The sequence below is a fragment of the Typopeltis vanoorti genome, chromosome 2 (genome assembly GCF_054136105.1).
Source record: "Typopeltis vanoorti isolate ZY-2024b chromosome 2, IOZ_Tvanoo_1.0, whole genome shotgun sequence".
Taxonomy (NCBI): domain Eukaryota; kingdom Metazoa; phylum Arthropoda; class Arachnida; order Uropygi; family Thelyphonidae; genus Typopeltis; species Typopeltis vanoorti.
The window spans coordinates 79,323,685-79,340,534 of NC_143550.1; the positions used below are offsets into that span (position 1 = coordinate 79,323,685).

The window sequence follows — 16,850 nt, forward strand, 5'->3', positions numbered from 1 at the left end:
AGGCCGGTCTCATTATGGAGGTATCGCATTCTTACTAACGAAAAACAGATTTGCTTCCTGGAACTCAGATTTTTACTGCCAAAAATGAATAAATAAATAAAGGGAAAAAAGAAAACAATAAGAAACAAACTGGGTCGAAGAGGAACGAGTATTTAACGAACATAACACATTAGCTTCACCTTATTCGCTTCTGCCGTGATAACAGCCACTCCAACACAAAACAAACTGGCAGCAGAACACAACACAGTTAACAACATAATACACTAGCCTTGTAGTCTTTTAGTTGCTTTTGGCCGTTCCGATCGTTCTTCTTTAAAACAGGCCAACAAACCGGAGAACACGCAGTAGTTAACCTACAGCAGTGGTTCTCAAACTGTGGGGCGCGACCCCCCAGGGGGTGCGCGAATAGCTTAAAATGGGGCGCAGCATACTTTCCTACAGATAAAAATTAAAATTGCCCTAAATCAATTTTAAAAATAACAACAAATAAAAATACAGAAAGAAAAACTTTTGATGATACAGGTTTTAATTATCATGAATATCAAAATTACTAATAATTATTTTCTTCACTCGCACTTATAAAACGCGTGTGCCAGAGGCAGTGTTGATAGTTCGACAACGGTCGTATCCTCTTCCAGGCAGCACTATACACGCGCAGCCGAAAGCAGCGACTTAATGATATCTCATTGGCGCTTGTTTCAGTGCAATTGTGCTGATTTGTTTACCTCTTAAAGTTGACTTGATTATTAACAATTGATCATGAAGCGTTTCCCGAATAGTGATAGAAATGAAGATACCAGTGAACCTTCAACTACAATTATATTTACTTATTTATAATTTACTTATATATAATTATATTTACTTTCTTCTTAACCTTAGTTCTTCTTTGTATTCTTAAACAGATATTCCAGACGCATTGACTATCGTACCATTCCTGTATCTGGCAATTATAGTTGCTGACTTGCAACTTCATTAATTTATGCTCTCTTTATGACTTATTGTCCGTGACATATATAAATATTGTTCAAATGAAAAGCGACGTTGATAGATAAAGTATACGTAAACGAACAGTTATTAGTTTGCATGAAATACCTTGAGCAGAGCAGATGAACCGATTTTTACAAAACTTAAACAAAAATTTAAGACGTCACAGAAAAAGCTGTCGAGTAGCTGTAATTTTTGTTAAAATACATGGCAATAATAATTTTATGTGAAGATCCAAATACGTTTCTCACCGTGCCAGAGAAGCGTGTAATTTCATTGCACATATCATACATGCAGTGAAGTTATCGTTGGGCGTGGATGATTTTAATCTCTCCCTTGGGATATTAACCATTTCGAAAGTATGTACGTATAATATGTTGCGCTGTATGCATTTTTCCTAATTTGTTATATGTTATATAGAAATATGTCATCTGTATGTAGTTAACGATAGCCTCGTTCGTAGCTAGTTTGGTTGTTGCAAAAGGAAAAAGGAAGTGCAACACATGATCATATGTGTTCATGTGATCATGTGTTGCACATGATCATACGTGTTGCAAGTGAGAAGTGTAGCTTTAGGAAAGTGTTGCCACGTTGATTAACGGTGTTTTCTTTTTTTTTTATTTATTTTAGCGTTATTCTTCGCATTACGATTTTTGAAGGTCTAACGACCGTCCAGAATCTCGATCATTTGTGGACAAATCAAATGAAAACACCAGTGCATCATTTCCTGTTATAAGCATTGATTTTATGGATACTTCCGTTTCATGCTCCTAACTGAAATGCTGATACCGAAACTCGGCACCTCCAACAATACTGCGCGAAGTTGTCATTTCCTATTCATATCTGATGGGGTGTTGTCGAATTTTATTTGCTATGTAGACATTGCTCTTGTAGCTAAAGTATTCACTTCATACACATATCAATTCCGGGAAATAGAGACGGTGGTGGTGTTTCTTCTGCTAAACAAATAAATTACCTTACTCATTGTTCAGCCTTTGACTCTTCTATGGTCAGTCTAATGGAATGTACACAATATCTGTCACGTTTACCGATCATCCCTACAAGATTGGCGTAAATGTTACAGATTGAGTGGATTCCAATTGGATTGAATCCTTATAAGTGATAGCAGCGTTGCTGAGTTTCCTCTATACATTTCCTGTTCTGTTTGGGTACAGTGATAGTTATGTCAGTTATCACAAATAGTAGTTGTCGTTTTTCATTAGTATTTCATAATGATTTGCACGATTGCAAATTAGTATGTCTGTCTATAGCTAGCAATTACAAATATAAAGTTTTCATTTCAAGATTGCAAGTTACCAGAATTCCATTTGCACATCTCTAGCAACACGGGAAATATTCCAACTCAAGCCGAGGAAGTCGTACAAACACTTGCTCACCCTACTTGCAGAGTCATGACATCGCAGTCGTAAGATGATTCAGTCAATGAAGTTGAGTTGTGAAAATAAGTGGTGGCTACTTGCTGCATACGTTTAGAAGAGCGTGAAGGAGTTAATAATACTGGTAAGTAGTGACCATGGAAATATCTGTAGAATATTCATAGAGCAGAAGTCAAACATCTTCATGAATGGAGCGAATCCTTGAAAGATAAAGCACTGATCAACATACATGCTCTCTTCTGCACTCAGTCAAGAATTTTTGGAGTTCTACCATTGGTTTGGGAAAAGTACCTTTTGGTTTGTCTGATTTAATTTGTATACAGTTAAAAATTTTCATAGATGAAGTCACACCTGTAGGAGAAGGAAAAAGCATGTATAATGTGATTTATGTAATATGCTTATGTGATGAAAAATTGAAGGGTTAAGTTATGTTTAAAAAGATGACTTTAACTCCAGTAGAAGTTTTATTCATTCATGTAATGCCAGATTTATCAAATAAGAAGGAGGATTGAAAAGTATCGTAATCAGCAGAGCTGTAAAATGGATAAAATCGGTAACGTACAGAGCAGAAGGCAAAGAGAGTGAGGAAAATAAAGGAACTCCGCTGTACCCCATTAGTCGCAAAGCTTGAAGATGAGGATCTCTCTACCATCACAAAACATGCGACAAGCGAGTTGAGCAACTAAGTGTCAAAAGCCAGAAGGAGAAGGGGAAACCTGCTTAAGTCCGATGAAACCAACTTTTTCATAGTATTGTCTTTGGAACGTCTACCTTTTGGTGAATGACATAAGCGATTTTCTGTAAATAAATCCATATAACCAATCATTCATTTCGTTGAATGGTTTTCATGTAATGCCAGTTTATCTGTTATTAGATTTCTCTTGCTATCATAAAGGATTGAAGACGTTACAGAGTTGAAGCCATCCAAAAGCACAAGTCTTCAGAACAGTTGGATTTCTGTCTACGGATAGATTTTTGCTTTCTTTCAATGTATTATCATTCAAAGTGCCTTTTCTAGTAGATAGTAGTTCTCTTTTTCGTTTTAGATGTAGCATTTTTATTTTTATAGCCTGAAAATGTCTATAATTAGTGCACTCTTGTCTAAAATAAAGGATACCAAATCTGCAAGAGTTCTATACACTTCGTTGAACAAGTACTGGTACACCCTTGTATTTGAATGAAACGTACTGATTATATCTCACAGGGCTATTACTGCCCTGTAAGACAAACATAGCCATAAAGTCGACCTGTCTGTCTAAAATTTCCATACCTCAATCTGTTTCGACGAAGCCCTTTGATTGGAAATAACAAGGTTCGTAGGACGCAGAGAGTATATTAGGTGCTATCACTTTAAGATGAGTTAGCTAGTCTGATACGGAGATGGAAAAAAAACAGAAATTCTGATTTTTTATTTTATTATTATTATTTTATGTGTGTGTGTGTGTGGGGGGGGGAAACACGCAATTTGCACACAAGGATATTTAGGTATGGCTAACCACTTTATCCTAAAATTATGATTACGAAAGCTAATCTTTCGAAAGAAGTATTATCATAGGATGTGTAATCAGTTACAGTAATTAGTTATTCACATTTGACGTCACTGACGTCACTGGACACTTATGGTCACTTCTGTACCTCATAGAGTTTTGGGAGTGAAGCCTTCTGATAGAAGTGGTAGGATCGCAGATGCCCTTTTCACACAGAGTTAGGAAAATCCTAAACGTCTTGGGTTAAGACTCGAGTTCGAACCCCGTCTGAAACGCGACCTTCTTCAGGTCTTTTCAATTGAAGGGGAGTTTGTGGGTCTCCGATATGAATGTTTTTCTCCCTGTAATATCGGGTTTTTCATTCGGCAAAACCGGAAAACAGGCAAGAAGAACACACGCAATTGACAGGCCATAATACACTATATGCAGATAGGATTAATCTTCCTATAAATTTAATGTTTCTTGATCATGACAGTTCATTGGGCCTAACATACAATGGGAATTTGGATTATTTATGACTGTTCTAGTTACGGAACGCTTTTAACTGTAGCTGGCTAAGGGTTAGAAAATCCAATAATTCTGCTGTACACTTCAAAAATCCAAGCCAAATTTTAGGTCTAAAAGGTGGCTATGTCTATGGTTTTATTTTCACAAATGCTTCTTGTAAAAATTAACAATAGTTAGAATGAGTTGCTAGTTCGTTGTGCCTTACTACAAGAATAACGACTTTTATCCATCCTTGTGGACCTTAGGAAGGCCATATAAACAAGGAGGGTAAGGATGGTGCGATTTCATTCTTTTAGTGGCATCTGAGCTGGTTTAGATTCTGCTTCCGAATGCCTCAGCCAAGAATCAATGTCAAAAAAGTCGTTTAGGACTAATTCTCCTACGCGGAGTAAGCACATAGTTTAGTATCCACACAACGGTTGCCAAATCTAAGAACTTGTTTTATGGACAAGTTGGAAAAAAAAAAAACGGACAGCAACGTTATAGATATATTTTTATTTCAAAGTTATGTGAACAAAATGGGAAAATATTATTTAAAAAAAAATATTGTTAAATATAATCTATGCAGTTATTCCAGAATCGCGATTCGTAAATTTAAGTAATGCAGATATTTCCATTCAGTTAATACTAATAATAAAAGATGTTAATTGTTTTAAAAATCTCTGTTTAAAAATCAACTAATAAATAACTGCTGATGATGTTATCGGCCTATTTATGCACGTCTACAGATATGACCTGCTTGCCGGAAAGGTACAAATTCTAATATCGGTTTCATTTAGACTGAATTGCTTGGAAATAAACAAACGACTCGAAGGGCTTTTTTTCCCCTTTCATTATGTACCATTATTGTGAGTTATCTGTGTGGCCTTTTTCGTATCTCAGAATAGGTTTCTGAAATAGTGACGTCATCGTCATACCAAACACGCCAGGAATATTCCAGTCGCTAACTTGGCACCCACCTCTCTCTTTTTTGTATAAGTTGGTATTGTATATCTGGGTGTGGTCCAGTTTGCGCTATTAAAACGCGTCCCGTAGAAAACAAAGACGTTCTGCTGTTTCCACCCTTCTCTTTCCGGTTTTTTCTTTTTCTTTTTTTTTTTTTTTCGTGTTCCTCTTGTGTTCCTAGAATAAACCAGGAGCCTCGTAAGTGAAACGATAGTTGCATGGTACCAAGAATGTCGTATGGAGTAGTGCTTCTCTGCTTCAGTCAACCTAACCTTGGTCGCTTTTGATGCCCATTACAGTAGTTGCTATATGTCAAATAACCGGTATTTCTGGATGTTGCTGTCTAATTTTTTATTTATTTAATTTTTAAGACCTTATCTCCAAAATTTAATTAGACAGAACGTCATACTTGTTATACTTACAGATGTGAACATTGATACTCCATCCAAGAAGGCATGCGTAGTTGATGATTTGATCGTATTGTACTGAGAGTAGAACAGGAAAATGATTGCAGGCTACAAGCATGATAATAAAGCAGGAAATGCATACAACTAAATCACAGCGAGTATATATATCAGTAACTGTTATTCGTAAAAGTCTTAATCTTGAATGAGACTTCACAAGAACAGTACATTTCTTTTACTATGTCCTTATCTTCTCTGTATATTTCTGAGTCTTATTTTATTACTTCGCACACTTTATTTAGTTCACTGTTTATTTTAAGGAAAAAGGGGCAGGGGTTAGCTGTTTGAAGTTACCAATGAATAAAATATCTGCTTTGGGTAATAAGGTGCCCAAACGCAGACATTTATATATGTTTTATGCTTTTAATAATAATAATTTGTATTGCATAGAATGCTTCATGCAGTTAAACCTTTCCTGATAACTGTACCGAAATAATCTATACCAGTGCCAGTCATCTCGATCTTAAAGATTCTCTGCTATTGTCCCAATAAACCATCAGAGTATCCTGAAAATTCCATATTTTGACTAATCGTATCGTTTTTCAGTGAATGACGTCATTAGATATTATAATTAAAATATATGTAAGTTAAAAAAATGTGTTTTGGATCCATAAAAGGTAGAAAATCAATCTAAAGAAACATTAGGATTGCTCATGAAATTGTGGCCACTAGACAGTTTATTTTATTTTGTTTTTATCAACCTCACGTAGGAGAAATTGCATTACCTAATAACGCATTGTGTGGGCTGAGTAAAAGCACGTTTACCCACGGCTTTCATTAATAATGGCATAATCATTATTATCACACACATCGATGCATCGTACACGATTATTGGCATTGTACCTGACTCCTGTACGATAATAACGACTGTTAACATTTTCAGATGATATTGTACATAATTACTTTGCAGAAGTTAGTTTCGACTTGTGTCTGATTTTCGATTTAGGAATTTTTCACTTGCACATACAGATATCGTAAACAGAAAGTTCAGTTGAAAATGGCATAATAATCCACTAAAGAAGTAGCAAAATATTATTTGTTAATGGTCATATTGTGAATCTGGCAAATAACAGAATGATATTTTATCTCACGCGTGTGCTAATATGAGATGTTTCTTATCCCCCGCCCCTCGCTTTCCTAGTAATAACGGAGTTTTCATTTGTATTCATCAGAGTTTTTTAAAATCTTTCTCTCATTTTAAATTTTGCTATAAACATAAACAATTCTAAGATCTATTAGAAGCTAATCTATCTTGAATATTTGTTAATTTTCATTGATGGTGGGTTTTCTTGGTCTGTAATTCTTTCCCTCCGCTAAATGACTGTTCTTTAAAACGATGTCTGCATAAACCGTGTGATAATCAACAGATCAATAGAAGAAAAAACCTCACCAGAAGAGCGTTTACTCTTTTTAGCAGGTTCTTGAATTAATTGATCTTCAGCCCAAATAAATACGTTTTTTCTCCCTTAGGAAGCTCAAGTTTTTAATTATAATCCCGCAACTCGGAAAAATCGGCCATCAAACACACGATATTAACAAACTTCTATAATAATTAGGATTATGAACACGAGATGACGGAAGTTGTTTCTTGTATTCTTGGATTTCGTTTATCCACGACATTATTAAACTTTTGTCAATGAAGAAAATGAAGATCTGCCTCCAGTCGATCTCTCTCATTGCGTCTCTCTCTCTCTCTCTCTCTCTCTCACACACACACACACACAGAGTTACTCGAAAAAGTGTTGCCTTGCACCATTTGGGAAAGAAAAGATATAGAGATGTATTTTAAAAAATTTTTTTATAACTGATTATAACTGAAGAAAATCCTGATTATGAGTTTGATGTAGAAAGGTTCGAATATAGAAAACAAATATAGAAGTATGCGTGATCTGTTGTAATAGGCAGTTTGAAAACTGCAGTATGGACTAAGAGAATTATAATTTTGGCTCTGGTGCATGGCAGAAATATAAGAAAATGAAATGTTAATCCGAAAATAATTTTCATTAGATTAGCTCTTGCATGTGCACAACACTGTTAATTTGAATTTCATGAATAGTTTTTGCTGGACAGACTGCGTGACGAAAGCCTGATATTGTTTTTGACATTTTAAATATATATAAACATCACGTGATGATTAAGCTCGATAAATTTTGTTCTTCCTGTTTTCTTTTCTGCTCTTACCAACTGTATCGCACGTATTTTGACGGGTCTCTCTCTCTCTCTCTCTCTCTCTCTCTCTCTCTCTCACTCACTCACTCACTCACTCACACACACACACACACACACACACACACACACACACACACACACACACACACACACACACACACACACACACACACACACACTCACTTTTTTGAATTTTTATTTTTTTCTCTGATGAACTTTAAATCAACGAGGTGTGCATTATAATTCCATTATTTGGCGATATGTAACTTTTTGCAAAATCAGTTCGATTTGAAAGTTTATATTAAGTAAATGACTCAGTGCTGTTTTTGGTGGCTAATCATTTTCTTATGATTACATGGTTATGAAATTTTTCTTACTTACCAGTACTGTGCATGCTCTTTTATTTTAAACAATCTCCTTCCTCCCTTTATATTATTACACGATAAGAGTTATGTGCATGTTATTTGCGTGCTGTGACAAATCCAGTAAGTTAGTAAAACGTCTACATGTAGTTTCTTTCTTCTTTCCCTTCTTGTTGGTTCCTAGCCACTGTAATCTTAGAAGTAACCGGAAATGAGTTTGTAGTTTAAAGAAAGAAGCTGCATCATGCACATCATTTTCTTTAAAGACTAGAAGAAAAACGTTTCATGACGAGAAAAACTGAACATTTCTAAGAAATGGATTTATTTATTTATTTTTAAAATTCTGCTTCTTTCTCTACATCAATTCGATATCGACTTGTTAATAATGTCAGCAAATTGTTGTTTTTAATATTTATACGAAATGAAAATAATTATGATAATTTTTTGATTTATTCATTTCTTAATTTCTTAAAGAAATATTTTGAAGCATAAATATATATGCTTCAAGTTGTGAAGTATGCATTACAGTGGCATTGCTATGCCACTCTAATAACAAAATGTGTTGATTTTGTGCAAATTATGTTCAAGTTGCCAAGTAACTTGAACATAACTTGCACTTCTTGTTATCAGAAGAAACCTGTGTACGCTACTACAATGGCGTACAGAGGTTTCTTCTAATTTATGTAGAGTCCATGGGATCAAATTTTTACCAAGGAGAGAGGAAAAACAGTGTGTTATGTGAATTTACACTGTGTATACTCTTCCCCGTGTATGGGAAGAGTATAACACCAATTTTAAATTTGTCTACTATTATCGACCACCAGTATGTTTCTAATTAGTAATAAAAATTCAGTGCAGGATGAATTTTCCTACAACGGAATGATAAATGGCCATTTTCGAATATTTATCTTATGCATGTATATTTTGGCAAAATAGTTTGCATCTTTTTGTCGGGTACAGATCCTTTTGGATTCCCCCTTTCACAATCCACTGGATGTTTATGATTCTCTTTAATGAATGTTCGCTCCCTTCCCCCCCCCCCCCTCTCTTTCTCTGTATGTACGTTCTTTTATGTGTTTCTTAAAGAATAGCTTATGTCCTAACCGTAATTGGGCTAAGAAGTCATTTATATGCAAATTATCATATTTTTTTTTAGAAATGCGTTTTTTTATACACAAAGAATTCAACGGACATCATAGCGTGAGGAACAAACAGCTGTGGGCCCACCTTAATAAGATGTAGGGCCTCCTTTCGCTGCAATGACTGCAACGTTCCTATGGGGAATACTTTCTACAAGCGTACGATAGCGATTAATGGGAATTTTGGACCATTCTTTTTGTAGGCATGTAATGAGGTCCTGGACTGTTGTGGCGGACCTCCCTTGAATTCACCCGACGTTCCAGTTCATCCCATAGATGTTCAATAGGGTTGAGATCAGGGCTCTGTGGAAGCCAGTAAAGTGTGGTGACGTTCATGTCCACAAACCACACAGTTACAAGAGCAGCCTTGACACGGTGCATTGTCTTGCTGAAAGATTTATCAGTTCCGTAGAAACGCCACAAAGTAGGAAGAAGTACATTATCCAAAATGTTTATATACCTCTCATAGTTCAGTGTTCGTGACACCACAAACAGATGTCCGTGGCCGCATCAGGAAAAACAGGACCATAGCATCACACTACCACCTACAAATTGCATATTTCGGTTATGCCCTCTGGTAAGAGATGTTCGCCAGTCAGTAAAGGGTGTACATGTATACACGCTCTTTGCACTGAAGACGATGCTGCATGTTGGTTCAAGTAATGTGTTTCCATAGGAAGACTTGCATATTGCAGTCTTCCTATGGAAACCCCTGTTGTGAGTCTCGGTTTTCTGAATGTTTTTGTGCAGATTTATGTTCCAGTCTATTCCCGGAACTCCGCATTCAACGTGTCCGCTAAACGAATGGCAGTTTTTATATATTATCATTCTTAGCATCCTACGGTCACGTTCGGTGTGTGGTGGGTCGTCCATTGTATGTAGCACTTGCAGTTGACTCCTTGAGCTTCCATTTCAATTATGGTATCACTGATTGTTGATTTTGGATGTCCCAATTCGTCAACATTTTTCAAAACAGATAGGCGTGGAAAATGGTATCCTATCACAACGCCTCTTTTAAACTCTGTCAGTTCCCTTCTCGCAGCCATTTCATCCAGGCACAGATGCACTGACTTAGGAGCATCATATTTCTACAATTTATAGCGGCTATAATCACGTGACTAGTTACGTGGCACGATGCACCTAGCCCATGAGAGTGTCCGTTTACTTTTTTCCGAGCAGTGCATTAGTTGTCAAGAACTGTCTCTCTCTCCTGAAGCAAATTGATTTCTAGATTATTTCTGAGCTGATTATGAAGTTTGCAGATCGTTCTGTGATGTGGTGGTTTTAAGTGATATATATCGTTTTCATCGCCCGATGTGAAACTAATCACCTTGCTTACTGGAGACCCGAAGTGGCTTAATTTAGTTTACAAAGTAGATAGCATAGTACTGTATGTACATGCATAGTACTATATATTAGTCCCTCTAACAACGTTTTGTCAGAGGGACTGATTATATATATATATTAGGAAGTAGTTTTTCCAGGGGCGTTTATTGAAAATATGAAATTAAACCGGCTACATGAAAAATTACCAGTTTTTTGCTGATGTTAGAAAAGTAACAAAATTCACTGGTAGTATTTATTTAGATAGCACTAGTTTTCTTCCCACTGCTGGAAACTTTTTTCAGTTTTAAAAAAATTAAGCACGAAACTGTGCATAGAAAATTATTCACGAACTCCACTTAATATTAACAGATACCTCATTAAAAAGATTATGATTTTGTTCTTCTTCCCACTCGCATAATTGTTGGCTCATAACTGAATAGCAGTCAGAAAGGCTGCACCTTATACATTGCTTTGAGTCCAAATTTTTTCTTCTTTTTTCATAGTAACAATGGCAGACGTGTCTCTTGAAACAGCTGTGGTATCGAGTCTCCAGTACTGTTTCTTATGTGATTTTCGATACGTTGTTTATTGATTATTTTAAGTTCTTCATCATGTAGGATATTATGAACAAACAAAATGGATATTATAGTTGCACTGTATGGCTGAACTGTCGTTTAGGCTACATTGTTTGGGACTTCAGAGAAGAGGCACAGAGATGTGCATATAGTTTTTTTATGTATAGCTTCTGAGCCTCCGTAGCTCAGTCGTTATAGACGAAGCCCTTTGGTCGGAAAGACCGGTTCGATTCCCATCGGTGACGTGAAGAACCTTTGTCTAGTCTCCTTCGACGAGACTAGATAAAGTTACGAGTTAGCCAGTCTCATACAGAGGTAGAGGATTTTTTTTCACCTGAAACTCTGGTTTTTCGTCCCCCAGAACAGGCAAACCGTCCCCGTGAACACACGCATCTACAGACATAGGACACACCGAGAGGCATAGGGTCAACCACCTTATCCTCGAGACGGTTGCGGTTGTAAGAATAAGAAAAACCTCGACACCATAAAAGGTAGAAGAGGAGGGTTAAGAAAAAAGAAGATGATGTGTAGCTTCTTGGTTAATTTTTGCATCCCAGGAAGAAGTCCTCTAGAATGTAGACTAGTATAGTATAAAAATTTCCACTAAATCCTGCTGTTTTCTCCCTCCGGTGTTTACCACATAAAGCTGTCTTCATAAACGAGCATACTCCGGTCATACGACACGTTAGGTTCCAGACCACTGTCATATAGGGAATTTCGTCGTATAGTGAATCACTACTTTTTTGTATATATATTTTTTACTACTTGTAGATGCATGTAATGGATGGTTTGATAACGTTTCTAAGCAGTTATATATGTATTAACTGACGTAAATAAAGCACATAGTTAGGTAAAATACGTAAACGAAAAATTTGTAAGAATTTTTGCAAACGCCAAAGTTATTCTGTAGGGAACACGCCAAATAGTTTGATCATCAGTCTACACCATTAGAAGGGTTCCTATTTTGGCAATAAGATTGTCTTGTTTACGGATAACTGTAATGTTACCTAGGGTAGTATTTTCACTTCACTTTATATCTTATTTATTTATTTATTAACAATGGCAAGATATATCAAAATAAAAGTGAAGAACTCTTATTGTGAAAGAACCTATTGAATACTTCATCATTTAACTTCACTACAGATGCCTTGCCAGAAATAATAATCCAAAAATAACTTCCCATTACGTGTAACAATTTTATGATGCAAAAATTTGAAACCGTACTATAACCACAAAGAATGAGAAAGCACTTGGATTAGATTGTATAACCTCAGAAGCTATCAAACATGGAGTTAAAGAGATTTTGGAAACAATTGTTAGATATCTGTAATGTAGCTCTAACTACATACTTCATTCCACATACATACTGCCGATCACACTAAAAATCTATACCAGGATCCTTCTAAACCGAATTGAACCATTTGAACTTCTTTTTTGAAGATGAGGATCACCAACCATCTGACATTTACCATTAATAATACCTCTTCTACTCAAAAAAATCAATAGGGTTCGTGAAAAACAGAAGCTTTTTAACATATCCACTATCTTAGACGGTTGCTAGAAGGAATAAGAGCTAAAAATCTTCCCTTGATGTTAAACTTTATAGATTTCTCGAATGATTCCGATTCAATCAATAGACAGAGAATGTTCAGAATTCTCACTTATTGTGGAATGTCCTTGAAAATATTCAAAGTAATAGCAGAACCTTACCAGAACTATCATGCAAAGGTAATGGTTAATGGATCGATTAATGCGAGCTTTTCTATTTCCACGGGAGTTCTTCAGTGAGACTCTTTGGCACCATATCTTTCATTGTTACTCTTGATTATGTATTTAGACTTACAGAAAATGAGTACGGAATAACTTTCGAAGATTTGGCAGGACAAACCTACATAAGAAATCTGTTTTGCAGATTATGTTGTATTGACTCTAACGTTCAGACTGCCCAAAAACCACTTAGATAATTTATCTAAAAAATGCAGCACTGATCTGGTTGGCAGTCCATAGCAGTAAAACTGAAGTCTTAAAGAACAGAATAGAACAAATATTAGGCTAAATAACTACATTCTTGAAGAAGTAAATGATTTTCATACCTTCGTTCCTGTCCCTACACCGATACTCTAAATGACCTAGTGAAAAGAAAGCACAAAACTCTTCAATTCTATAAAAGTTTAATATTTGGAAATCCAATCTCATCACCACAAATACCAAACTCCATCTGTACAAAACCATCAGTCGAGCCATAGTTACATATAGTGTCCAGACATCACTATTCAGCAGTTAATATCATCAGTAACTTTGGGACTGCATGCCTTCGAACAGTGCTAGGATATGGATAGCAAGGTCTCATTCCTAATACTGTAATTTCTTGAAAAAAGCAAGCAAAGTCTCCTAATAGAAACAATTCAAAAAAGTCAACTGAGATGGTTGGGCACCAGCTTAGATATCCGCCATCACCTATGTTCAGTGTTCTTGCTCTTTGCAGGCCAACTAATGGACAAAGCGGAAGACCAAAGAAACAGTTTTGGCAATATGGTTCCTGAACCTCATCTTCCAAAAATAAGCAAACTTATTTTTGGAAGATGAGGTTCAGGAACCATCTGACATTTACCATTTGGCACAAAATAGTGCAACCTGGCTCACTTTCTAATAGAGTTTAACTCAATGAGTTTTTGATATATATATTTCTGTATATAATACTCTATTCATACATGAATAAATGATGATGAACAATGTTACAACAGTAGTGCGAGGTAAGCCTAGCCTGCAGCCTCTCTGTGTTCAATACGCCATTGTCACTAAATTTAACAATTTTAACCTTGATATATTAATATAATAGGCTCTCATCTTTACAATGGAAACAACAGCAATCTTACTTCGAATTAGCAGCAATAAAATAAAATAATACACATGAAGAGTTTATAATTCATAGCGAAATACCAAAACACAGAGAACCCGAGCGAGCAACAACGTCGTAGAAAAAACTGAGATCACGTATTCTGTGCATCTGCTGATTAACTGTAGCATTGTGTAAAACCGTCGTATGAATGGGCATTAGTCATTATTGAAAAGCGTCGTATGAGTGGATCTTCGTAAGACAGGGTATTATTGTATATTGGTAATGTGAGAATTGGGGATTCCATGTGCTCTGAAAAAACCCTTCCCTACCCAATTAAAGAGTGTGTGTATACCAAAATGTGATTCTGTTTATTAGTCATTTTCTCAGCTGTCTTTCGTAATGAATATTTGCTACTGATAGCACTTTGGTATATAACAGCACACAAAGTAAAGCTTCTGCCCTGAGGAATAGTATATCCGTTAATCCCTCTGAGAAAATTTTTACGTCTCATATGTATTTTACTCATGCTTCTATATGTAATATCAGTTTATGATATTTTCCTAATCTGGCTACTGACCATTATTGTCCCGACAATTTCGTACTTTTCGCAATATTTAATTGTTAATTTTCTTTACACTTTCTTCTAGCTCCATGTAAAATCATAATAATAATAATAAATTTAGGAGGCCAGTAATTGGAACTGACAGTAATCTTGACTTAAGTTTTATGCATATTGGAATGGAAATATATTATTACGTTTCTGACATATTGTTGTGATTATTTTTGAACCAATTATCGAACGGATAATTTTCAAATCTCTTGTTTTCTCAAAAACGAGTATACTAAGTGAGTCACTGCCGACAGAAGGAATATGAATGAATAGGTGAAGATTTCAGTTTCTTTGTTTAAGTTTCAGTTTCTGCTTTTAAGTTTTTATTGATGTATTTAATTATAATATATTCTAATAAAGGCGTTGGTTTTTTTTTTGATATTCTAATATTTACTGTTACTTAAAAATTAAGTTTATTTATTTATTTTTTACATAGTCCCCGCTAGAGACCAAATATGGAACTTTTTCAAGCAACTTCAGGAGACTTCAGTAAGTAGTGGTTTTACACCGGGAGATGAAAGTCATCTCTCACCTAAAGATAAACACCTAAGCTATGAGTGTTTCTGATTATCTGGAGGTTTGAGGATTTTAATCCATAGTTCTTGATTGAAGAGAGAGAGAGAGAGAGAGAGAGAGAGAGAGTAGTTTAACGGTCAACGATTTTTCCCCAGCCCAGAAAAAATATATTAAAAAAAAAGCCTAGACGTTATTTTAGTGACTGGCTAAAATCAAACCTAGAATAGTATTTCTTTTGGGCGGCCTGCTAACAAATGTCACTTCCAGAGGGTTGCAGAAGCATTCAAGACTCATCATTACATTAAATAGCAGTCTTGTTTCTGCTACCTCTATTCGAAATGGGCTAGCTCATGTTCAGTTGAAAAGGGTTTCGTAAATATACTTACTGAACTTGTTTCGAATATCGAAATTTGCCGATATTGAAATTGACGAATATAGTTTAGTTTGCCGAGTGGTTACCTTATCTGCTTCCCAACTAATGGGCTCATGATTCGAATTTCGCCGTGAGCGTCAATGTTTTGATTGTTATTAGGTGGGAGATGAATTTGATCGCTAGCTGTGCGACTACCGTCTCGCTTACTGGAGGCCTGAATTGGCTTGGAAAAGTTGCCCTTGATCTCTAGAGCAGAGTTTCGAATTACGTGAAAATAATTTTAAAAAATGCAAAAAAATATCCTTAGCCCATTTTGGGTAATAAGGCATGTAGGTTTTATAACATTTCGTGGGTGGGAGTTACATAAAATATATTGTTTAGTAAGGTCCCCTATACCACATTTTATCGAAATCCATTATTCTTATAAAAGAAATGGAGGGAGGCTACATTAGCGCGTGATAACCACGCGATAGAAACAGATCCATCCATCCATTTCTCAGAAATCCTCTTCATTCTCTCTCATAAGTATTCAGTTCCCGCCTCATGCCAGTTCTAGAGATGTTTTCACGGAGAGTGCCTAGCCAAATTGCCACTATTATTTTCTCCCAAACCATAAAAACAAGATCTGCTACTAACCAACAACCATTTAAAGTTCATCTCGAAACTTGCTGAACTAACTTCTCTGTTTCCTCTTTTATTCCACTATCTCTGTTCTCTGGAGCCTCCCTCACTCTGCCTACCCAAAGAATGCGACTTTTAGTAAATGTCATCAGCTTTCTTCTTACCCTCTTGTACACACATGGCACCAATATTCTGCCTTGTGACCTTTCGTGTGTGGGACAGATCACTAATTGACAACAATAAATTTACTAGTGCGAATGGATAATGATTGTGTTTTGTCGTGTCGATTATCCTTGACTTATGGTCAAAGTACAACATTAATCCTCGTTTTGTTTTCACTTCACCCGAGGCACAAAGAGTATACTTGCTAGCAAGGTATTTTCTTTACATTTTTAAGCCCTTTATCTAAGCACAAAATTCGTGAAACTGACTCATCGAAACACGACCTTTTCCCAATCTGCATTAATTAAACGTTTGCTGTCCTGACATCAGTACAGCTTTACTGGTAAGAATCTGAGCACTTTTTCTTTGCACAG

General features: G+C 35.9%; 1 protein-coding gene across 7 annotated transcripts in view; it reads left to right on the forward strand.

The window, feature by feature from the left end:
- Positions 1 to 16,850, forward strand: part of PMCA (plasma membrane calcium-transporting ATPase 3) — a 1,392,263-nt gene that overhangs the window by 184,534 nt on the left and 1,190,879 nt on the right. The gene's annotated exons all lie outside the window — the stretch shown is intronic.